The sequence below is a fragment of the Arachis ipaensis genome, chromosome B6 (assembly GCF_059453495.1).
Source record: "Arachis ipaensis isolate K30076 ecotype BB chromosome B6, ASM5945349v1, whole genome shotgun sequence".
NCBI lineage: Eukaryota > Viridiplantae > Streptophyta > Magnoliopsida > Fabales > Fabaceae > Arachis > Arachis ipaensis.
Genome location: NC_142441.1, coordinates 113,096,134 through 113,122,023, shown reverse-complemented (window position 1 = coordinate 113,122,023; position 25,890 = coordinate 113,096,134). Strand labels below are relative to the sequence as shown.

Genomic DNA, 25,890 nt, shown 5'->3' with positions numbered 1-25,890 from the left:
GAAGAGCAAGGGCATGAACTGAAGGAATTAAAGCATCAGAAACTATCTCTTGAAGGGCCAAGCACTCCACAGACTAAAGAGGCATCCACCTCCCAAATTCAAGGTTGTTGAGTTCTAATCTTAGCCTTAACTCTGTGATAATTGTTCTTATTTGAGTTTTACTTTAGAAGTTATATATGAGTAGTAGTAATTAGTATCTATATTCTGATTTTATCTCCAATTAAGCTATAATTTATTTTTCTCATCATCATTAAACATGAATAAAATAGCAGATTTTCTTTAGAATAAGGAGGCAATATTTTTCGAGTTTTTAATAAGAAAAATTCTAATTATTTACATGTGGTGGCAATGCTTTTTGTCTTCTGAATAAATGCTTGAACAGTGCATATTTCTTTTGAATTTGATGTTTATGAATGTTAAATATGTTGGCTCTTGAAAGAATGATGAAAAAGGAGAAATGTTATCTGATAATCTGAAAAATCATAAAAATGATTCTTGAAGCAAGAAAAAGCAGTGAATACAAAAGCTTGCAGAAAAAAATGGCAAAAATAAAAGAAAAAGAAAAAGAAAAAGAAAAACCAAGCAGAAAAAGCCAATAACCCTTAAAACCAAAAGGCAAGGGTAATAAAAAGGATCCAAGGCTTTGAGCATCAGTGGATAGGAGGGCCTAAAGGAATCAAAACCTGGCCTAAGCGGCTAAACCAAGCTGTCTCTAACCATGTGCTTGTGGCGTGAAGGTGTCAAGTGAAAACTTGAGACTGAGCGGTTAAAGTCAAGGTCCAAAGCAAAAAGAAGAGTGTGCTTAAGAACCCTGGACACCTTTAATTGGGGACTTTAGCAAAGCTGAGTCACAATCTGAAAAGGTTCACCCAATTATGTGTCTGTGGCATTTATGTATCCGGTGGTAAAACAGGAAAACAAAGTGCTTAGGGCCATGGCCAAGACTCATAAAGTAGCTGTGTTCAAGAATCAACATACTGAACTAGGAGAATCAATAACACTATCTGAATTTTAAGTTCCTATAGATGCCAATCATTCTGAGCTTCAATGGATAAAGTGAGATGCCAAAACTGTTCGGAAGCAAAAGCTACTAGTCCCGCTCATCCAATTAGAATCTGAGCTTCACTCAAAAACTTTGATAAATTATTGCTTCTTGACTTATTTGTATTCTATTTTATTTATCTAGGTTCTTGGGGACAAGCAACAGTTTAAGTTTGGTGTTGTGATGAGTGAATATTTTATACGCTTTTTGGGGTTAATTTCATGTAGTTTTTAGTATGTTTTAGTTAGTTTTTAGTATATTTTCATTAGATTTTAGGCAAAATTCATATTTCTAGACTTTACTATGAGTTTGTGTATTTTTCTATAATTTTAGGTATTTTCTGGCTGAAATTGAGGGAGCTGAGCAAAAATCTGATTCAGGCTGAAAAAGGACTGCTGATGCTGTTGGATTCTGACCTCTCTGCACTCGGAATGGATTTTCTGGAGCTACAGGAGTCCAATTGGTGCGCTCCCAATTGCTTTGAAAAGTAGACATCCAGGGATTTCCAGAAATATATAATAGTCCATACTTTGCTCAAGGATAGATGACGTAAATTGGCGTTCAACACCAGTTCCATGTTGCAGTCTGGCGTTAAACGCCAGAAACAAGTTACAAGTTGGAGTTAAACTCCCAAAACAGGTTACAACCTGGCGTTTAACTCTAGAAATAGCCTAGGCACATGTAAAGCTTAAGTCTCAGCCCCAGCACACACCAAGTGGGCCCCAGAAGTGGATTTCTGCACTATCTATCTTAGTTTACTCATTTTCTGTAAACCTAGGTTACTAGTTTAGTATTTAAACAACTTTTAGAGATTTATTTTGTACCTCATGACATTTTAGATCTGAACTTTGTACTCTTTGATGGCATGAGTCTCTAAACTCCATTGTTGGGGGTGAGGAGCTCTACTGTGTCTCGATGAATTAATACAATTACTTCTGTTTTCCATTCAAACACGCTTGTTTCTATCTAAGATATTTATTTGCACTTCAATATGATGAATGGGATAATCCATGACACTCATCACCATTCTCAACCTATGAACGCGTGCCTGACAACCACCTCCGTTCTACATTAGATTGAATAAGTATCTCTTTGGGTTCCTTAATCAGAATCTTCGTGGTATAAGCTAGAATCCATTGGCATCATTCTTGAGAATCCAAAAAGTCTAAACCTTGTCTGTGGTACTCTGAGTAGGATTCAAGGATTGAATGACTGTGATGAGCTTCAAACTCACAAAGGTTGGGCGTAGTGACAGACGCAAAAGGACCAACGGATCCTATTCCAGCATGAGTGAGAACCAACAGATGATTAGCCGGGCGGTGACAGCACACCTGGACCATTTTCACTGAGAGGACGGATGGTAGCCATTGACAATGGTGATCCACCAACATACAACTTGCCATAGGAGGAACCTTGCGTGCGTGAAGAAGAAGACAGGGGAAAAGCAGAGATTCAGAAGACAAAGCATCTCCAGAACTCCAACATATTCTCCATTACTGCAGAACAAGTATTTATTTCATGCTCTTTTATTTCTCGCAATTCAAACTGATAAATATATTTGATATCCTGACTAAGCGTTACAAGATAACCATAGATTGCTTCAAGCCAACAATCTCCGTGGGATTCGACCCTTACTCATGTAAGGTATTACTTGGATGACCCAGTGCACTTGCTGGTTAGTTGTACGAGTTGTGAAAAGTGTGATTCACAATTCGTGCACCATGAATTCTGGTGGCCTACTCTTTTTAAGGATGCTACTGACTTCTATAAATCTTGCTCCCCATGCCAAAGGTTTGGGAATATATCCAAGAGGGACGAGATGCCCCAACAACTTATGTTGTTCTGTGAAATTTTTTATGTTTTGGGCCTTGACTTCATGGGTCCATTTCCAAACTCTAGCGGTTTCTTATACATATTGTTAGCTGTTGATTATGTCTCTAAATGGGTGGAAGCAATTCCTACCCATACTGATGATACTAACATTGTTGTCTCCTTTGTTAGAAATCATATTATCTATCGCTTTGGATCACCACGAGCAATCGTGAGTGATCAAGGCACTCATTTTTGTAACAGGAGATTGACAAGTCTATTAAAGAAACATGGCATTGTTCACAAGTAGCAACAGCCTACCACCCTCAGACCAATGGATAAGCCGAGGTCTCTAACAGAGAGATAAAGCACATACTGGAGAAGATTGTCAAGCCTCATAGGAAGGACTGGAGCACCAGACTTGTAGATGCACTCTGGGCTTATCAGACAGCATACAAGACACCCATCGGAATGAGTCCCTTCCGCCTAGTATACGAAAAGGCTTGTCACCTCCTAGTGGAGGTGGAACACAAGGCTTTCTGAGCTGTAAGGGAATGCAACATGAGATTTGAGAAAGCCGGTGCTGAAAGGAAGTTGCAACTAGTAGAACTGGAGAACCTTCAACTCGAAGCATATGACAACTCCAGACTATACAAAGAGAAGGTGAAGGCTGTGCATGACAAGCATATCAAGAGAAGAGAGTTTAGACCTGGGGAACTAGTTCTCCTTTATAACTCCAGGTTGAGGCTCATGCCAAGCAAGCTGAGATCAAGGTGGGAAGGCCCCTATAGAGTAGTGAAGGCAGAGCCATACGGAGTCTTCCACCTGAGTCATCCTGCAAGCTCCAAAGTCATCAAAGTCAATGGCCACTGCTTGAAGCTGTATCATGGTGAGAAAATGAAGGACAATAAAGAGCTAGAGGTCTTCCTCTTGGAGGATCCACCAACAGAAGAAGTTTGAGCTTGTGGACCGTCCAACTTAAGAACGTAAAAGCAAAGTGCTAGGTGGGAGACAACCCACCATGGTATGATCATCCCTTTTCATTCCTAGCTTTATTTTATTTTGTTTTTCTCAATGTTCATTCATAATTTCTGCATAATCACCTGCATTCTGCATAAAAAAAGGTGTTTGACGCGCGAGTGTCCAAGACGCGTGCGCGTCATGCCTGAATTCGCAACACCAAGGAATTGAACCGAGAGTTGCGTGGGAGTGGTGAAGGAAGCGTGATTTGGACACAAGCAAGCCCACGCATACGCGTACCTCACGCGTGCGCGTCGCCTGGGCTTTCAGCAACCCACGCATAAGCTTCCTTGACGCGTACGCGTGACCCCGGAAATCGGCGTAAATAGCGTGCTGAACAGAGAGTTGTACTGCGCCCACGCTGGAACTGTGCTAGAGGCACAAATTTAACCACGCGTACGCGTCTCTGACGCGTGCGCGTCAGTTTCACTATGTGGCTATCCACGCGTGCGTGTACCAGACGCGCACGCGTCATATGATTTTTTTGGCTCTCATGCGTTTCAACCCGAGAGTTGTGCGTGCGCGGGGCTGCCTTCACGCGATTGGCAAAACCACTGTCACGCGTACGCGTTCTAGATGTGTACGCGTCACTTAAAACTTGCGCGACCTACGCGTACGCGTGCTATACGCATACGCGTCGCATGCCCCGCATGGTTAAACCAGTACGCCGCCTGATTTCAATTATTCCCTCCCCCAATCCTAATTCTTTCTTAATTCTTCCTCCTTCTTTCTTCCCTATTCCTTCTTACTATCTACTACTTTCTTCTTCCCTTCTTCACCTTCTCCCTCAGGTTTCTTTTCTTCCTCCTCTCTACTCTTTCATTCTTCTTTCAGTTATTGCATTTACTTGTTTTTTTTTCTTTCTTCTAAATTTTTCTTTTAAGCTTAGTTATTTATGGTTTCTTTTTCATTCTTTTATCATGCATTTTTATGTTGGTATTGGAGCTTTATTTGGGTATTATTTTATTTTATTGGAACTTGTAGATCTTATGAGGAGTGATTTGATAATTGACATTTAAATTTGGCTCTCATATACATTTGGATTCATTATTTTCATTTCTATTTTAACTTGCACACCAAGTGTTTGTGAAAAAGCTTTTATGCCATTTTGAATTCTATTTTAGTTTACTCTTACACTTTAATACCTCTTTTTTACAACACTTGTACTCCACATGTATTTGGGATTATCATTCACAATTGTCATCATACAAGTGCTCTTTAATTTGCCACATTTAATAATTGATGCTTGAGTTATGCTTCTCATGCCTCTTTCTGCATGCCACAAACCCTCTTGCATCTAATTATTCTGACTTGCCTTCTTGATCTTAATTAATGTCTTACCTACATGTTGTAGCTACCATGTATTTAAGCTATCATCTTCTCTTTGGCATTCATTATCACTTGAAATTTTCTCCCTCTGGTTTTTAGTTATATGTATTTAACAGTCTTCCTCTTTCTTTCTTTCTTAGGCATGGGTACCAAGAAAGGCAAAGAGAAGGCCACTGACAAGCCACAGGCAAGGAGAGGAACCAAGAGAGCACCGGCTAAGGTGCTTCCATCTACAAGCGTAAAGCCACCAACAAAGCGGGTGAAGAAGATCATTAAAGTTGATAAAGCAGAAAAAGTCTTTCCCACACGGGACTCACATGGTTCACTAACCGTTATTGCGAATAGATGTTTCCCATCCAAGCCGAGCGAAACTACAAAAATGAGCATCTACTCATTGTCCCAACACACTTTGTTGATTTTGTGGAGCCCCGAATTGAGAAGAGACAGTGGGGATTTTTGAGGAGGCAGCCGCGAGAGGTCAACCTATCATGGGTAGTTGAATTCTACTCCAACTTCTACTCACCTACTCTGCAGACTGTCTATGTTCGTCAGTAACAAGTCCCTGTCTCTGAGCGTGCCATACAGCAAGCACTGGATCTTCCACCTACCCAGAGGGATTGGATGCATATCAAGAAGCCTCTCTTAAGCGCCAGATGTATCAGTTCGACTGGGATAGCGTCCTTGGAGTTATATCCCAACCTGGCAGCACCTGGATCTATGGGCAGCATCGGTCAAAACCCAAGAGCATCTCAGCCCAGTCACTCACCTTGGAGGCTCGCGTGTGGGCACAAATTATATCTCACTATATTTTTCTGAGCACTCACGAATCCACCTTCACAGCCGACATGGCTGTTCTCATCTGGTGCATCCTGACAGAGCAACCTCTCAACCTGCCCCGACTCATCCGACAGGCAATGGGACACGTAGAGATTGCGGGTAACCTGCCTTTTCCCGCCTTGGTTTCAGATTTAGTCTCTGCAGCAGGTGTTTCCTATCAGGCTAGAGACACGAAGGTTATGATCCCTAGAGCCGACCAGTATGTCCCAAATGGGAAGTACATCAGGCCACCAGTTCCCTCTGCAAGTCGGCCTGCAGGCCCATCTTTGGATACTCCTCCTTCTTCTATTCCACCATCCTCCACACCACAAGCACCATCCACCCATCAGATGTTCCTTCAGATCCTTGAGTGGTTTGACCAGCAAGACCGGTGGATGGAGCAAATGGAGTGCCGTAACAAGCGCCGATACAACTATCTGAAGGAACTCATACTTGGTACCCACCCACCTCCAAAACCGAAGGACAGCCCGGACTCCCCCTCATCTAGTACCACAGGGAGCCATGGCGAACCAGACAGCGGAGGCGATGCTTCCAGCCCTACCTTGCTCCTTACTGATGGCACAGAGGACCATGCCAAGCCTTAAGTGTGGGGAGGTCAGTCCTTGACTTTCGAAGGTAATCTCTCTCTCTTAACACCAACATTTTAGTTTTTCTTTTGTTAGATAGGATAGATTGCATGTATATTTTACTTGGTTAAAGTAATGAATTTCTTTTCAAGACCCTATTTATAGTATTTCACTAATTTAAATTGAAAATTTGTGTTAAACTTGTTTGAAGATTGTAATTTGGAACATGGTTTATAGCTAAGAACACACAACCTGTGAGATTTGAGCTTAATTATATGGTTACATTATTTAACCATAATTTTTGTTGTGTTTTCTTCTCTATAATTGTAATCTATACTTTGTTCTATCCTATATGTCCATTGTTTAGTGTATTTGCATGCATACATATGATTGAGGCCATCATTTATTATTAGCTCACTTATCCCAAATAGCCTACCATTTCAATTACCTTTGTTTGCCACTTTGAGCCTTTTAATTCCATTTGTTCTGTATTTTACCACATCACCAGCCTTAAGTGGAAAAACAATTAATTATCCCAATTGAATCTTTGGTTAGCTTAAGATAGAGATTGTGTATCAATTAAGTGTGGGAAATTGTGGGAACTTGGGTTAATGAAATTGTGTTGACAAAAGTATTGGAAATTTGGGTGCATACTCATGTGAGACCAGAAAATCATGTGCATTGATATCTTATGTTTGCTTTCATGTTCATTAAAAAAATATTACAATATAAATAAATAAATACGGGACAAAAATTACCCCAATGTCAAGTTTAATAAAAGATCAATGCATATGTGGTAGAATTAAGAAAAATTTGATATATGAGTATGTGAAATATACAAAAGTGTGGTTTTGGGTAGCTAGGCATGATTTTAGAATTATATAGAGTGTGTGTATGTTAGGTGAGAACTTAAGTTAGTCCAAAATTCATATTATAGCTCTCTTAGCCATACATATATCCTCACCCTTACCTTAGCCCCATTACAACCTTGAAAACACCTCATGATGTTTGCATTGGTACACTAAATATTTTTTGATTGGTTAGATGAAGAACAAAGTTTTAGAAAGCATGAATAGAGAAGAGTAGAGTGGATTAACCCTAGACACTTGAGCGATTAGAGTGAATATATACTACCAGTGAGGGTTCAATGCTTGATTCTATGTTTCCTGCTTTCATGAGCTATCTTCTTACAAGTTTACTTGTCTTTTATTATGTGATTTGAATTAGTAGAATCTGATTTATGTTTGTTTGGAGAACTTGTTTACTTTTAACCAAGTAGATAGAAACATCTAAGCATATAGTTGCATCTCATGAGTCTTACTTTCCCCCATTAATTCCTGTTGTCTCCTTGAGCTTAGCATGAGGACATGCTAATATTTAAGTGTGGGGAGATTGATAAACCATAATTTTATGGTTTATCTTGTGCTAATTTGAGTGATTTTTATCAAGTCTTTGCACACTTATTCATACAATTTGCATGGTTTTACAAATCCTTCCCAGTTTAGTTCTATGGTTGAAAACTTGCTTCCTGAGCCTTTAAATTGTGTATTTTAATTCCCCTTTATACCATTCGATGCCTGATCTGTGTGTTAAGTGTTTTCAGGCTATATAGGGCAGGAATGGCTTAGAGGTTGGAGAGGAAGCTTGCAAAAATGGAAGGAGCACAAAAAATAAAGGAGATAACTAGCGAGGATCGACGCGCACGCATGGCTCACGGGTGCGCGTGATTTGGAGATTTTCACAGTGACGCATGCGCGTACCTGACGTGTACGCGTGATAAGCGAGATTGCACAGTGACACGTGAACGTAACTGACGCGTCCGCGTGACACGCTGATAAACCACTATTTTATGGTTTATCTTGTGCTCAATTGAGTAGTTTTTATCAAGTCCTTGCCCACTTATTCATATGATTTGCATGATTTTACAATTTCTTCCTAGTTCTATTCTATGATTCAAAACTTGTTTCCTAAGCCTTTAATTTGTATATTTTAATTCCCCTTTATACAATTTGATGTCGTGATCTGTGTGTTCAGTGTTTCAGCCTTTGTAAGGCAGGATTGGCTTAGAGGATGGAGAGGAAGCTTGCAGAAATGGAAGGGGCACAAGAAATAAAGGAGACAACCAGCGAGCATTGATGCGCACGCATGGCTCACGCGTGCACGCGATCTGGAGATTTTCACAGTGATGCGTGCGCGTGAATTGAAGTTCTGCTAGACGACGTGCACGCGTGCTTGACGCGTACGCGTGACACGCGAAGATGACCAGTGACGCGTACGCGTGACTGACGCGTACGCGTGACATGGCGATCTGCAAAAATAACAAAAGATGGTGGGGGTAATTTTGGGCCAAGTTTGGACCCAGTTTCCGGCCCAAAAACACATACTAGAGCCAGGGAACGAGCAGAGACTAACCACAGACTCTCATTAGCGTAGTTTTAGTTTTTAGATTGGAATCTAGAGAGAGATTACTCTTCTTTTAGGTTTTCTTTTACATTTATATTTTGCTTTTGCTTTGGATATTGAAGAGTCATTACCTCCGTTCAAGTTATTATTCTAGTTTATTTTCTTATTCCCTTACGCTTCCATATCCTTAATCTTTGTTCAGAGTTACAATTGGATTGTTTTTAGAATTTATTAATGCAAAGGATTACTTTTATTTTAATTAATTTGTAGTTATTGTCTATCATGTCTTCCTTTTATTCCCTTTTTAATTATGTGCAAGTAATTTTCATGTCAATGGAGTAGATTCCCAACTTGACATGGGGGTTGATTAAAAGGAGACACTTGAGTTGGAATGCTCAAGTGATTAGTTAAGTTGGAAGTTGTTAGCTAATTCTCTATTTACTAACGCTAGTCCTTCCCAAGGGAGAGGATTAGGATTTGCGAATAAGAGTTTGCTCAATCACTTGACTTTCTTTTATTTAGTAAGGGTTAACTAAGTGAAAATAACAACCTCTTTACACTACACTTGAGAGAATTCCAACAAGGATAGAACTTCCAATTAATCATTTCCCCAGTCAAGGCTTTTTATTCTGAATATATAATTCTCTTTTAATTTACAATTATTTATTTTCTATCATTCAACTCTCAAATTTCTCGGAAAACTCCTGATTAATAAGATAGCACCCTTTTGTCAACTCGTTGGGAGACAACCTGGGATTCATACTCCCAATATTTTTATTCTAATTTTTTGAGAACCTTTCTAAATTGATGAGCAGATTTTAGCTGGTTAAGAACTGTACTTACAATGCTATTTCTTATATTACTTTCTTAATTGGCTAATTTTCGCCCTCCATCAATTTTTGGCGCTGTTGCCGGAGAGTTGTGATGCACATAAACTAGTTATGCTGCGATTTAGGAAATTGCACGATCGGCAAAATTCCTTCCGGCAAGTGCACCGGTTATCGTCAAGTAAAAACTCACAATAGAGTGAGGTCGAATCCCACAAGGATTGGTTGAATGAGCAATTCGGATTAGAAGTGTGTTCTAGTTGAGCGGAATCAAGATTGAGATGAGTATTGCGGAATGTAAAATTGGCGGGAAAAGTAAATGACAAGAAATTGAAATGGCGGAATCTTAAATTGCATGAATTAAAGAGCAGAAACTAAATTGCTGAAATTAAAAGGGAATGGGGGTGATTGCATGAATTGAGTAGCAGAATGTAAAGAGAAAGTGGAAATCAGAAATGGGGAATTCATTGGGTTATAGGAGATATTGAGATCTCCGAATTAAAACATGTTTATCTCTTCTTCAACCAATGCGTTCATTGAATTTTGCTTGGCAATCTTATATGATTGGATCCCAATCCCTTGGCTCACCAATTCTCTCTAAAAACAAACAAATTCCCAATCCCTTGGTTTAAATGTTCATAAGAAGAGATGATGCTTGATCACTGATTATACCACACAATTTCATGAACCACAATTTGGTAGGATTACATGTCACAATATCCATCCAAACCCCAATCCAATTCACTGTGAGAAAGCTTCTCTAGCATGAATCCTCCATTCCTTTCCCAAGGCTCCGAAGGATTCCAAGTATGGGTAGTTTCTTTCCCAAGACAACTACTCAATGGAATTAGATCGAGAAGCTTTCTAACAAAATTCAAGAGAAAAGATTGAAGAAGAAGATAAACTATTATTGATTCATTGAATTACAATAGAGCTCCCTAACCCAATGAAAGGGGTTTAGTGAATCATAGCTCTGAATTCAATTACAAAGAAAAGGAAAACTAGCTAAAAGTGAAAGTAAAAGTCCTCTCTAACTTAACTTCTATCCTATTTATACACTTTCTATATTGAGCTTCAGTTGTGCTTCTTGGGCTTTGAGGCCTCTCCTTGCTTTCCTTTTGCCTTGGGTTTATGATCCATAATCTTGATGAGGTTGTTGATCCAAATCCTGTAACATTTATTGAGCCAACTTAGTGATAATCAAATAATGACACATGACTCAATAAATTGAAATTTCAAACTCATCAATCCTTCAGGCCCAATCCCATAAACCATGATATTCAATTGGGTTTCATACCAAAGTAAGTTTAAGTTAATATTTGTGCTCAAAGACTAACTTAAATCACAATATTTTTGGCCCAGAAACCTTTTCCAAGAGTGGCGTTTAAGTTGTAGTTTAAGCTTAAACTGCAGCTTAAACGCCAGACACTTCCAGTGAGGCCTTTTGTAGAAGCACGTTTAAGCTTCAGTTTAAGGTTAAACTGAAGCTTAAACGTGGAAATGGAAGAAGGTAGCCCTGGAGAGTCATGTAGTCGAACACGTTTAAGCTTCAGTTTAAGGTTAAACTGAAGCTTAAACGTGGAAATAGGAAGGGCAGCCCTGGAGGTCGAACACGTTTAACCTCCAGTTTGAGGTCAAACTGGAGGTTAAACGTGGAAAAGGGTGGAGGCATACTGGAGGTCGAACACGTTTAACCTCCAGTTTGAGGTCAAACTGGAGGTTAAACGTGGAAGCTTAGAATGGTAGCCCTGGAGGTGTCGAACACGTTTAACCTCCAGTTTGAGGTCAAACTGGAGGTTGAACGTGGAATGCTTCTTTAGTGAGGCTTTTCATTCTGGCGTTTAACCTCCAGTTTAAGGTCAAACTGGAGGTTAAACTTCAATTCCAGCATTTCTTATCCTTCATGATTTTGATGTTTAAGCTCCAGTTTAGGCTTAAACTGGAACTTAAACTCCACATGTGATATTCAAGCTTCCTTCATTGATTTTGTTGCTTCCTTGCTTAGCCTCTTCTTCCCTGAAATCATCCAAACAATTGCATCAAAGTCTTGCAAAATTTCATGAGAAATCTTCCATTCATAGCATTTAAGTATTATAACTAAAACTCATGGAATATGCATCAAAATCATGTTGTTTGGATGGTTCATTGCTTTGTTCTTCTTTTAACCATTTTTGGTTACTTTAAGCTCAAGAAAATGCATAAAACAACTAAAACTAACAGAAAAATGCTAGTGAAACTAGCCTATGATGCCTTGGCATCAAGTTGCAATAGCGTGCTAAATTATTAGTTAGTGTACATATTTTTAATTTTTGCATATTTTATTTTATTTTATTTTCATGAGCTGTATGTTTCTTTCATTGAATGATGCGTTCACTGCCTGATCCGAGCTTAGCCGCATTTAATCCTGAAATTGAAAGAACTCTTTCACGTATTAGGCGAGCTTGGCGTCGATTAGCCTCTGAGGGTGGTGAAGTGGTTGTTATCAATTCACCAGTCTCTTCTGAAGGCGAATCTGAAACGGCATTCGAGGAAGAAACAAGTTCCTCTACTACTAATTCGGTTGATTTAGGCACAGGTAACATGGCGGCACCTAGGAGGATCACTCTCCAGGAGGCAGGAGCCCCAGACTTTACTCTGCAACCGTATCAAGTGCGTCATCCAAATATGAGTGCAGATTTTAAACTGAAGACTGTGTTAATCAACTTGATGCCCAAGTTTCATGGCTTACCTGCTCAAGAGCCTATCAAGCACCTACGGGATTTTCAGACAGCCTGTTCTACTGTTAGGTGTCATGGTGCAGATGAAACTTCTATTTTGCTAACCGCCTTCCCGTTTTCTCTTGAGGGAAAGGCGAGGGAGTGGTACAACACTCAACCTGAAGCAACCGTTACTAACTGGGATACGCTCAGGAGAGAATTCCTAGAAAAATACTTTCCAGCTGAAGTTACAAATAGACTAAGGAAAGAGATCTCTTGCATTATTCAAGGCGAATCGGAGACTCTTTATGAGTACTGGGACCGCTTCAAGAATCTTCTGGACGCATGCCCCCATCACATGATTGACAAGTTAGTATTGATCAGCTACTTCACTCAAGGCATGAAGCCTCGGGATAAGACTACATTAGATGGTGCAAGTAATGGTTCCCTGAAAAAGTATAAGACCGCAGATGAAGCGTGGCAACTGATCAGCGACCTAGCCGAGTCCACTCGGAATCACAGGTACAGGAACAACCACTCCAAGGCTATTGCAGAGGTTTCCTCTAGTAGTGAGACTACTGCTTTCACACAGGCTATATGTGAGATGACCAACCTTCTGAAGCAGATGTAGCTAAATCAACAACAACCTCAGCCTCCCCCACCACAACAAAGTCAACAGTTGATTCCTCAAAGAGTATACAGAATATGTGCTGATTACACTCATTACACTGACAAATGTCCACAGCTCCAACAGGAAGATAACACCTTGGCAGCTACTCACAATTTCTATGACCGCCCGAATCAAGGGTACAATCAATAAGGCGGCAATTACAACCAAGGTGGAAATTACAACCAAGGTTGGCAAGACAAGTCCAACCAAGGATGGAGAGACCATTCCAACCAGGGATGGAAGGATAATTCCAACCAAGGTTGGAGGGTCAACTACAACAGATGAGACAGAGATAACAATGGAAATCTTAGGTGGAATAACAACAATAGACAGCAGAACCAAAACCAGCCCTACAAATCACCTCACTTAAGGCAGTCCCAAGCACCTCAGAACAACCAACAGCAGGCCCCTCAGATCACTTACCCTTCTCCTTCTTCTCATGACGAAATGCTTCAGTCTATTGAGCACAGACAAAAGGCCATGGAGAACACACTTATCTCCACCTTGAACGGTCTGACCTCTGTTGTACAAGCTCTTGCCTCACATATTGGATCAATGAATACTTCTAATAATCATCCTTCAAGCTCCAATGAAATTCTTTCTCAATCCTTACCCAACCCCAAGGGTGGCATCAATGCCATCACTTTGAGGTCCAGAACTACACTGCAAGAGAGGAATCAGGAAGAGCCAAGCCCACAAGAACATACCCCAGTTGGAGACATAGTTGAAGTGGAAGATGCTGAAGAGGAAGAGGAAGTACAAGACATGGTTGAAGAAGAAGTAGCACAGCCAAGGAATGGAGCACCAAAAGACACAGAAGCTGTAAGTGGTGCCATTCCTATTCCATTTCCACACCTTGCACGAAAGTCCAGGAGGCAGATGGAACTTGATCCCAAAATGGTAGAAATCTTCAAAAAGGTTGAGGTAACTGTTCCCCTTTTTTATGTTATTCAACAAGTACCTAAATATGCAAAGTTTCTGAAAGATTTATGCATGCATAAAGATAAAATTAATGAATTAGAAACTATTCCTTTAGGTAGTTCTATATCTACTTTAATGGGAGGTATACCTGAAAAATATAGTGATCCAGGTCCATCCATGGTTAACTGTACCATTGGGGGTGTAATATTTTCTGACTGCATGTATGATTTAGGAGCATGCGTGAGTATTATGCCATTGTCTATATATGATACTTTGAGGCTCCCTCCCTTAAAAAGGTTGGCAGCTCGATTTGTTTTAGCAGATAAAAGCATCATCACTGTGGTTGGAATTGCTGAAGACGTGCTGGTAAGCATTAAGGGGCTCACATTTCCCATTGACTTCTATATCTTGGAAATGCCCCCTAATGACTCAGGAAGACCATCATCAATCCTGCTTGGAAGGCCATTTCTGAAGACTTCAAAGTTCAAGCTGGATGCCTGGTGCACGAAATTTTGATCATCAATAATGGCGTCAAAGGACTTGGAGCTCTTAAGTGTGAATCACACTTTGTCACAATTCCGCACAACTAACCAGCAAGTGCACTGGGTTGTCCAAGTAATACCTTACGTGAGTAAGGGTCGATCCCACGGAGACTGTCGGCTTTAAGCAAGCTATGGTCACCTTGTAAATCTCAGTCAGGCGAATTCAGATGGTGATGGAGAATTGATAATTAAAAGATAAATAAAACATAAAATAAAGATAGAGATACTTATGTAATTCTTTGGTTGGAATTTTAGATAAGCGTATGAAGATGCTCTGTTCCTCCTGAACCTCTGCTTTCCTATTGCCTTCTTCCAATCATTCATACTCCTTTCCATGGCAAGCTTTATGTTGGGCATCACCGTTGTCAATGGCTACTTCCCATCCTCTCAGTGAAAACGTTCCAAATGCGCTATCACTGCACGACTAATCATCTGTCGGTTCTCGATCATGTTGGAATATGATACATTGATCCTTTTGCATCTGTCACACGCCCAACAAACACGAGTTTGAAGCTCGTCACAGTCATCCCTTCCCAGATCCTACTCGGAATACCACAGACAAGGTTTAGACTTTCCGAATCTCAAGAATGACCGCCAATAATTTTAGCCTATACCACGAAGGTTCCAATCTTAGATTAGAAACCCAAGAGATACACATTCAATCTTGTTTGCATGTAGAATGGAAGTGGTTGTCAGTCACGCGTTTATAGGTGAGAATGGTGATGAGTGTCACATAATCATCACATTCATCATGTTCTTGGGTGCGAATGAATATCTTGGAGAAGAAATAGACTTGAGTTGAATAGAAAAACAATAGTACTTGTATTAATTCATGAAGAACAACAGAGCTCCACACCTTAATCTATGGTGTGTAGAAACTCCACCGTTGAAAATACAAAAGTGATAATGGTGTAAGCATGGCCGAATGGCCAGCCTCCAAGGTCTAGGGACTAAATGTCCAAAGATTGATTAAAAATACAATAGTATAAGGTCCTATTTATAGAGAACTAGTAGCCTAGGGTTTACAGAAATCAGTAATTAATGCAGAAATATTCTTCTAGGCCCACTTGGTGTGTGCTTGGACTGAGCATTGAAGCTTCCATGTATAGAGACTTTTCTTGGAGTTAAACGCCAACTTTTGTGCCAGTTTGGGCGTTTAACTCCAGCTTGTGTGCCAGTTCCGGCGTTAAACGCCAGAATTCTTGAGCTGACTTGGAACGCCTGTTTGGGCCATCAAATCTCAGGCAAAGTATGGACTATTATATATTGCTGGAAAGCCCAGGATGTCTACTTTCCAACGCAATTGAGAGAGCGCCAATTGAGCTTCTGTAACTCCAGAAAATCCACTTCGAGTGAAGGGAGGTCAGAATCCAACAGCATCTGCAGTCCTTTTTCAGTCTCTGAATCAGATTTTTGCTCAGGTCCCTCAATTTCAGCCAGAAAACACCTGAAATCACAGAAAAACACACAAACTCATAGTAAAGTCCAGAAGAGTAATTTTTATTTAAAAACTAATAAAAATATAATAAAAACTAATTAAAATATACTAAAAACATACTAGAAACAATGCCAAAAAGTGTATAAATTATCCGCTCATCAATGCCTTCTCAGGAACTTACTCCTTTGAGATAGATGGCAGGGTAGTGAGTTTCAATTTGAATGAAGCCATGAAGCACATTCCGGAAGATCATTCCATCTTCCAGTGCGACATCATTAATGAAACTATAGCTGCAGTTCACCAAGAAGAAGTAGAAGAGAGGCACATGGAGCAAGGTCCAAGTGTGGAGACACCCTCTGAACACAATGAGGACACTTTGCTATTGTCACTAGCTCCAGATGATCCGGAGCCCAGCCATGAGCAGATATTGGAATTGAAGCCCCTTCCACCCCACCTCAAGTATGCTTACCTTGAGGATAATCAGAAGCTTCCAGTTATCATTGTAAGGGAACTCACTTCCCAACAGGAGGAGCAACTACTAAGTGTGCTGAGAAGACACAAGAAAGCAATTGTGCTGAGAAGACACAAGAAATCAGTAATTAATGCAGAAATATTCTTCTAATAAAAATATAATAAAAACTAATTAAAATATACTAAAAACATACTAAAAACAATGCCAAAAAGCGTATAAATTATCCGCTCATCACAACACCAAACTTAAATTGTTGCTTGTCCCCAAGCAACTGAAAATCAAATAGGATAAAAAGAAGAGAATATACGATGAATTCCAAAAACATCTATGAAGATCAGTACTAATTAGATGAGCGGGGCTTTTAGCTTTTTGCTTCTGAATAGTTTTGGCATCTCACTTTATCCTTTGAAGTTCAGAATGATTGGCTTCTATAGGAACTCAGAATTCACATAGTGTTAGTGATTCTCCTAGTTAAGTGTGTTGATTCTTGAACACAGCTACTTTATGAGTCTTGGCCGTGACCCTAAGCATTTTGTTTTCCAGTATTACCACCGGATACATAAATGCCAGAGACACATAACTGGGTGAACCTTTTCAGATTGTGACTCAGCTTTGCTAGAGTCCCCAATTAGAGGTGTCCAGAGCTCTTAAGCACACTCTTTTTGCTTTTGGACCACGACTTTAACTGCTCAGTCTCAAGTTTTCACTTGGCACCTTCACGCCACAAGCACATGGTTAGGGACAGCTTGGTTTAGCCGCTTAGGCCAGGATTTTATTCCTGTGGACCCTCCTATCCACTGATGCTCAAAGCCTTGGATCCTTTTTATCACCCTTGCCTTTTGGTTTAAAGGGGTATTGGCTTTTTCTGCTTGCTTTTCTTTTTCTTTCTTTTTCTTTTCTCTTTTTTTTTTCTTTTTGCCTCTTTTTTTCTGCAAGCTTTTTACTGCTTTTTCTTGCTTCAAGAATCAATTTTTTTATTTTTCAGATCATCAGATAACATTTCTCCTTTTCCCATCATTCTTTCAAGAGCCAATAATTTTAACATTCATAAACAATCAAATTCAAAAATATGCACTATTCAAGCATTCATTCAGAAAAACAATAGTATTGCCACCACATCAAAATAATTAAACTGTTTTAAAATTTGAAATTCATGCACTTCTTTTTCTTTTTCAATTAAAAATATCTTTCATTTAAGAAAGGTGATGGATTCATTTTCATAGCTTCAAGGCATAGACACTTAGACACTAATGATCATGTAATAAAGACACAAACATAAATAAACATAAAGCATAAAAATTTGAAAAACAGAAAATAAAGAACAAGGAAATTAAAGAACGGGTCCACCTTAGTAATGGCGGCTAGTTCTTCCTCTTGAAGATCTTATGGAGTGCTTTAGCTCCCCAATGTCTCTTTCTTGCCTTTGTTGTTCCTCTCTCATGGTTCTTTGGTCTTCTCTTATTTCATGGAGGAGGATGGAATGCTCTTGGTGCTCCACCCTTAGTTGTCCCATGTTGGAACTTAATTCTCCTAGGGAGGTGTTGATTTGCTCTCAATAGTTTTATGGAGGAAAATGCATCCCTTGAGGCATCTCAGGGATTTCATGATGAGGAGTTTCCTCATGCTCTTGTCCATGAGTGGGATCTCTTGTTTGCTCCATCCTTTTCTTAGTAATGGGCTTGTCCTCATCAATGAGGATGTCTTCCTCTATGATAATTCCAGCTGAATTGAAGAGGTGACAAATGAGATGAGGGAAGGCTAACCTTACCACAGTAGAGGACTTGTCTGCCAATTTGTAGAGTTCTTGGGATATAACCTCATGAACTTCTACTTCCTCTCCAATCATGATGCTATGAATCATGATAGCCCGGTCTATAGTAACTTCAGATCGGTTGCTAGTGGGAATGATTGAGCATTAGATGAACTCCAACCATCCCCTAGCCATAGGCTTGAGGTCATGCCTTCTTAGTTGAATCGGCTTCCCTCTTGAATTTCTCTTCCATTGAGCTCCCTCTTCATAGATGTCCATGAGGACTTGGTCCAACCTTTGATCAAAGTTGACCCTTCTAGTGTATGGGTGTGCATCTCCTTGCATTATAGGCAAATTGAATGCCAACCTTATATTTTCTGGACTAAAGTCTAAGTATTTCCCTCGGACCATTGTAAGCCAATTCTTGGGGTCCGGGTTCACACTTTGATCATGGTTCTTGGTGATCCATGCATTGGCATAGAACTCTTGAACCATTAAGATTCTGATTTGTTGAATGGGATTGGTGAGAACTTTCCAACCTCTTCTTCGGATCTCATGTCGGATCTCCAGATAGTCGCCCTTTTTGAGCTTAAAAGGGACCTCGGGGATCACTTTCTTCTTGTCCACAACTTCATAGAAGTGGTCATGATGCACCCTTGAGAGGAATTTCTCCATCTCCCATGACTCAGAGGTTGAAGCTTTTGCGTTCCCTTTCCTCTTTCTAGAGGTTTCTCCAGCCTTAGGTGCCATAAATGGTTATGGAAAAACAAAAAAGCTTTAGCTTTTACCACACCAAACTTAGAAGGTTGCTCGTCCTCGAGCAAAAGAAGAAAGAAGAGAGTAGAAGAAGAAGAAATAGAGGAGATGGAGGGGGCTTCGTGTTTCGGCCAAGGGATATAGGTAGTGTGTATGTTGTGTGAAAATAAAAGAGTGAAGATGGGTTTATATAGGAGTGGAGAAGGGGATATGGTTCGGCCATTATGGGTGGGTTTGGGTGGGAAAGTGGTTTGAATTTGAATGGTGAGGTAGGTGGGGTTTTATGAAGGATGGATGTGAGTGGTGAAGAGAATGGTGGGATTTGATAGGTGAGGGGTTTTTGTTTGGATTTAATAGGTGAGGGGATTTTTTGGGAAAGATGTATTGAGGTGATTGGTGAATGGGTGAAGAAGAGAGAGAGAGAGATGAGGTAGGTGGGGATCCTGTGGGGTCCACAGATCCTGAGGTGTCTAGGATATCTCATTCCTGCACCATGTGGCATGCAAAACGCCCCTTGCTGCCAATCCTGGCATTAAACGCCAGGTTGCTGCCCATTTCTGGCGTTTAACGCCAGCTTCTTGCCCATTCCTGGCGTTAAACGCTAGTCTGGTGCCCATTCCTGACGTTAAACGCCAAGAATAGTGCCAGACTGGGCATTTAACGCCCATTCTGCTACCCTTACTGGCGTTTAAACGCCAGTAAGTTTCTCCTCCAGGGTGTTCTGTTTTTCATTCTGTTTTTCCTTCTGGTTTTGCTTTTTCAATTATTTTTGTGACTTCACATGATCATCAACCTACAGAAAACATAAAATAACAAAAGAAAATAGAAATTTAATATAGATAGTTAAAGATTAGGTTGCCTCCCAACAAGCGCTTCTTTAATGTCAATAGCTTGACAGTGGCTCTCATGGAGCCTCACAAATGTTTAGAGCAATGTTGGAACCTCCCAACACCAAACTTAAAGTTTGAATGTGGGGGTTCAACACCAAATTTAAAGTTTGGTTGTGGCCTCCTAACACCAAACTTAAAGTTTGACTGTGGGGGCTCTGTTTGACTCTGTATTGAGAGAAGCTCTTCATGCTTCCTCTCCATGGTGACAGAGGGATATCATTGAGCTTTAAACACAAGGGAGTCTCCATTCACTTGAATGATCAATTCTCCTCTGCCAACATCAATCACAGCTTTTGCTATGGCTAGGAAGGGTCTGCCAAGGATGATGGATTCATCCATACACTTCCTAGTCTCTAGGATTATGAAATCAGCAGGGATGTAATGGTCTTCAACCTTTACCAAGACATCCTCTACAAGTCCATAAGCCTGTTTCTTTGAATTCTCTGCCATCTCTAGTGAGATTCTTCCAGCTTGTACCTCAATGATCCTAGCTTCTCCATTACAGAGAGAGGCATGAGGTTTATGCTTGACCCTAGGTCACACAGAGCCTTCTCAAAGGTCATGGTGCCTATGGTACAAGGTATTAAGAACTTTTCAGGATCTTGTCTCTTCAGAGGTAATCTCTGCCTAGTCAAGTCATCCAGTTCTTTGATGAGCAATGGAGGTTCATCCTCCCAAGTCTCATTACCAAACAACTTGGCATTTAGCTTCATGAGTGCTCCAAGGTACTTAGCAACTTGCTCTTCAGTAACATCTTCATCTTCTTCAGAGGAAGAATACTCATCAGAGCTCATGAATGGAAGAAGTAAATTCAATAGAATCTCCATGGTCTCTGTGTGAGCCTCAGATTCCCATGGTTCCTCATCAGGGAACTCCATGGAGGTCAGTGGACATCCATTGAGATCTTCCTCAGTGGAGATCACTGCCTCTTCCTCCTCTCCAGGTTCGGCCATGTGAGACGTGTTTATGGCCTTGCACTCTCTCTTTGGATTCTCTTCTGTATTGCTTGGGAGAGTACTAGGAGGGAGTTCAGTAATTTTCTTACTCAACTGACCCACTTGTGCCTCCAAATTTGTAATGGAGGACCTTGTTTCAGTCATGAAACTTTGAGTGGTTTTGATTAGATCAGAGACAATGGTTGCTAAGTTAGAGTGGCTTTGCTTAGAAATCTCTGTCTGTTGCTGAGAAGATGATGGAAAAGGCTTGCCATTGCTAAACCAATTTCTTCCACCATTACTGTTGTTGAAACCTTGTTGAAGTCTCTGTTGATCCTTCCATGAGAGATTTGGATGATTTCTCCATGAAGGATTATAGGTGTATCCATAGGGTTCTTGATGCCAGGGCATTTTGGCCAGTTTCACTGACCTTTTCTCTATTGTTTTTAGGGTAGTTTCATGCATTTTCTTAGGGAATAAGCAAGTTTTGGGTAGAATTTCACTTACATCTTGATTCAACCATACATTGTGCACTTTACATGATTTCATGAGGATTTTGCATGAATTTAATGACAAATTGGATGATGCATTTCCCATGACTGGGACTAGAGCTTTGATGCACTTTATTACTTGATTTCAGGACAAAGGAAGCAAGGAAGAACCACGTTAGCAGCCACGTTAGTCTAACTAACGTGACCTCTAACGTGAAATGGGAGCTAACTTGCAAAGTTAATGAGAAAAGTAATCGACAATAACGCCCTCGAAGCCATAATAGCCCACGTTAAGAGTCACGTTAACTAAGTTAATGTGAACTCTAACATGGAAGAAAGAAATGAAGCCAACGTTAGTGACACTTACCTTTGTCACTAACGTTGGACCAAGCTCACAATTGGCCACGTTAAGAGCCATGTTAACTCAGTTAACGTGGACTCTAACGTTGAGAAGCAAAAGAGAAGCCAACGTTAGTGACACTTACCTTTGTCACTAACGTTGAGCTAAGCCACAATGAGCCACGTTAACTCCCACGTTAACTTAGTTAACGTGGAAGCTAACGTGGAGGGAGCAAAAATCGCCAACGTTAGTGACACTCACCTTTCTCACTAACGTTGGAATGAGCCAATGTGAGCAACGTTAACTCCTACATTAACTTAGTTAACGTGGAAGCTAACGTGGATAAGGGAATGATGAGCCAACATTAGTGACACTCACCTTTGTCACTAACGTTGGAAATGGCTATCATTGCTACGTTAGAAGCCACGTTAACCTAGTTAACGTGGACTCTAACGTGGGAAGTAGGGGCACATTGGAACGTTAGTGACAAAGGTAAGTGTCACTAACGTTCTCGAAGGATTGGCAAGCTTACGTTAAGAGCCACGTTAACCTAGTTAACGTGGACTCTAACGTAGGGGGAAGGGAAGACTCTCAACGTTATTGGGAAAGGTGAGTCCCAATAACGTGTGCGAAGGACCAAGAGGCAACGTTAGTGGTCACGTTAGTTCCACTAATGTTGAAGTTAACGTGGACCATCCCTGGGTGAGGAACGTTAGTGAAAAAGGTGATTGTCACTAACGTTCTCGAACCCACACTCTCACGTAACGTTAACGCCACTAACGTCTTGAGCTAAACACCCTGCCTACTTCACACTTTCTCTCTGCAAGTAAAGCTAAGCCCACTGCAGAAGATAACTGCTTCAAACTCAAGATCCAAAGGCCCATATCCAAGACTTGAAGAACCAACTAGAAGATCAGAAGAGTAGTATATATAGGGGTAGTTTTGAATTAGAAAAAAAGCTTTTTGGGGGATTGGAATTGGGAACTACTCTCTGTATAATTTACTTTCTCTGCACTTCTAGTTCAAATTTTCATGATGTATTCTCCATCTTTGTTTTCTATTTCCAGAGCTATGAACAACTAAACCCCTTTCATTGGGTTAGGGAGCTCTGTTGTAATTTGATGGATCAATACTAGTTTTCATTACTCTTCTTCTATCTTTTCTCTTGATTTTACTAGAAAGCTTTCAATCTTTATCCAATTGGGTAGTTATCTTGGAAAAGAAGCTATTCATACTTGGATCTCTTCTGAACCTTAGAAGAGGAATGAAGAGATCATGCTTGAAATGCTTTCTCATGTTGGACCAAATTGGGTTTGGTTGGATATGGTGACTATAATCCTACTAACACTTGATTTGGGAATGCATGTGGTATAATCAGTGACCATACTTCATCTCTTCTCATGAGCAATTGACCAAGGAATTGACTATTGATCAAGATTTGAGAGATTGAATTGCCAAGGAATTGGAATTCGATCACTTAAGATTGCCAAGGAGATCAATGAATGTATTGATTGAGGAAGAGATGAAAATAAATTTGATCCGGAGAATGCAACATCTCCTAAGCCCAATGAATCCCCATCTCTGATCTTACCCATTCTCTTTAATTTCTGCAATTTACTTTTATGAGCATCTTCCCCATTCCCATTTAAATTCTGCAATTTACCTTCCGCCATTTACTTTCAGCTCTTTACTTTCGGCATTTACATTTTCTGCTATTTACTTTCTCGCCATTTAATTTCCTGCAACACTCAAACTAAATTCTGCTTCGCTCAACTAGAACATTCCTCTAATTAAAGTTGCTTGACCAATCAATCCCTGTGAGATTCGACCTCACTCTATTGTGAGTTTTTACTTGACGACAATTTGGTACACTTGCCGAAGGAAAATTGTTGAGAGACAAGTTTCCGTGTGCATCAAGTTTATGGCGCCGTTGCCGGGGATTGATTTTGTATCAACAATGATTAAATTGGAGGATAACTAGATTGAGCGTTTTTTGTTTTTTCTTTCTTTTTTTTTATTTAAGTTCATTTGAGTAATTTACTTTCTGTTCAGTTATTTTCTTCCCTTCCCACTACCTATTGTTTACGATTCAGTCCACTAACCCACTAACTGTTTGATATATTGCATCACTCACACTAACAGCATTTCTAACAAGAATAGTATCTGCATCTAGTTCCTTGCTTGTGCCTTGTTGGTTGTATGACAGGGAGAAGAAGCGGGGCTTCAACTTCATTTGATTCTGAACCTGAGAGGACCTTCCTTAGATTAAGGAGGGAAGCAAGAGGAAAGAGAGTAGTTGGTGCTGAGGAAGAGGAAGAATATTTTGAACCAGACATGGATGAAAACATGGAGAACCATCATGAAGAAGAGGCTCACAACATGGCAGAGAGGGTCTAGCAAATCATGCTGGGCAAGAGAGAAGAGTTTTGGGTTCTTACATCAACCCAAACCCAGGAAACTGTGGGAGTAGCATCCAAAGGCCAACCATACATGCCAACAACTTTAAACTAAAGTCACAGCTTATCACCCTTGCTCAGAACAACTGTTCATTCAGAGGGAGTGTCCAAGAAGACCCCAATCAACATCTAACCACCTTCCTGAAGATATGTGATACTGTGAAGTCTAATGGTGTTCATCCTGACACCTATAGACTACTTCTGTTCCCTTTCTCACTCAAGGACAAGGCATCTAAATGGCTGGAATCCTTTCCAAAGGAGAGTTTAGCAACTTGGGAAGATGTGGTAAACAAATTCTTGGCAAGATTCTATCCCCCTCAATGGATTAACAGGCTGAGAGCTAAGGTGCAAACATTCAGGCAGCAGGATGGTGAGACTTTATATGAAGCATGGGAGAGGTTTAAGGACCTGACAAGAAGGTGTCCACCAGATATGTTCAATGAATGGGTGCAGCTACACATTTTCTATGAAGGCCTTTCTTATGAATCAAAGAAGGCAGTAGACCATTCATCCGGGGGATCTCTAAACAAGAAGAAGACCATTGAAGAAGCCATAGATGTCATTAAAACTGTAGCTGAGAATGACTACTTCTATGCTTCTGAAAGAGACAACACTAGAGGAGTGATGGAGCTAAACAATGTGGATGCACTGCTGGCCCAAAATAAGCTTATTACCAAGCAGCTAGCTGACCTCACCAAGAAGATGGAGAGGAACCAAGTGGCAGCAATCACCACCTCATCAGCAACCCAAAAGGGAGTGAATGCTGAGGCAGAGGAGGAGCAAGAACAAGCCAATTACATTGGAAACTCGCCCAGGCAAACCCATGATCTATACTCCAAAACCTACAACCCTGGATGGAGGAATTACCCAAACTTTGGGTGGGGAAATCAACAAGATCAGAGACGTCACAACCCCAACAACCATGCAGCTCACCAACATTCCACACAAAGATCATATCAACACCACCCTAACAACACCTCTCCACATCCATACCAAAACCAGAATAACCAAACTCACCCCTCCACTCTCAACTCACCCTCATCCATGGTTGTCAAACTCACGAGTTAACTCGTAAACTCGTACGAGTTTACGAGTTTAGGTAGTGGAATCGAGTTGACTCGGACATAAACTCGTTTCTGGGTAGACTCGGGTTGACTCGGCTAGACTCGAATAAAATCGTGCAAACTCGCGAGTTTGCTAGTGAGTCAGCGAGTTTAATTTCGTTCCCCATTTTCGCCAAAACGGCATCGTTTTGGCCCAGAAAAAAAAAAAACCCTACAGAAAGCGGCTAACCCAAACCTGCAACCTAAACCCACACCCACTAATGAAGGAGTGAACCCTAGTGAGTAGTGACTCCCTCAACCAAACCCTCACGGCCAGCCTCCCTCACTCGTCACACCCTCCAGCTCCACCATCTAATGGCGGCGTTGTCTGCGCCGCCACGCAGAGGCCAGACACCAGAGTCCAGACGGACCCGTCGCCTTCTCACCTCCCCTCGCCTCATCCCTCGTCCCCCACCGCTCACCCACGCAGCGTCGCGGAGCCCAGTGAAGGACCACCACGCAGAGTCGCACAGCGCCAGAGCCCACCACCAGTCCACCACGCCGTTTGCCTCCCCTCCCCTGTTCTGCCCTCGTCAGCCTTGTTCTATTTTTCTTCACTGAACTGACTGAAGCACTGCCGATCTGCTTCAAGTGATA

At 40.8% G+C, this 25,890-nt stretch overlaps 1 non-coding gene across 1 annotated transcript; it reads right to left on the bottom strand.

The window, feature by feature from the left end:
* Positions 1-24,520: 24,520 nt before the first annotated feature.
* LOC148562350 (small nucleolar RNA R71) lies at positions 24,521-24,627 on the bottom strand. Its single transcript, XR_015888069.1, has one exon. It is a non-coding gene; the product is annotated as a small nucleolar RNA R71 (small nucleolar RNA).
* Between the last annotated feature and the right edge of the window lie 1,263 nt (positions 24,628-25,890).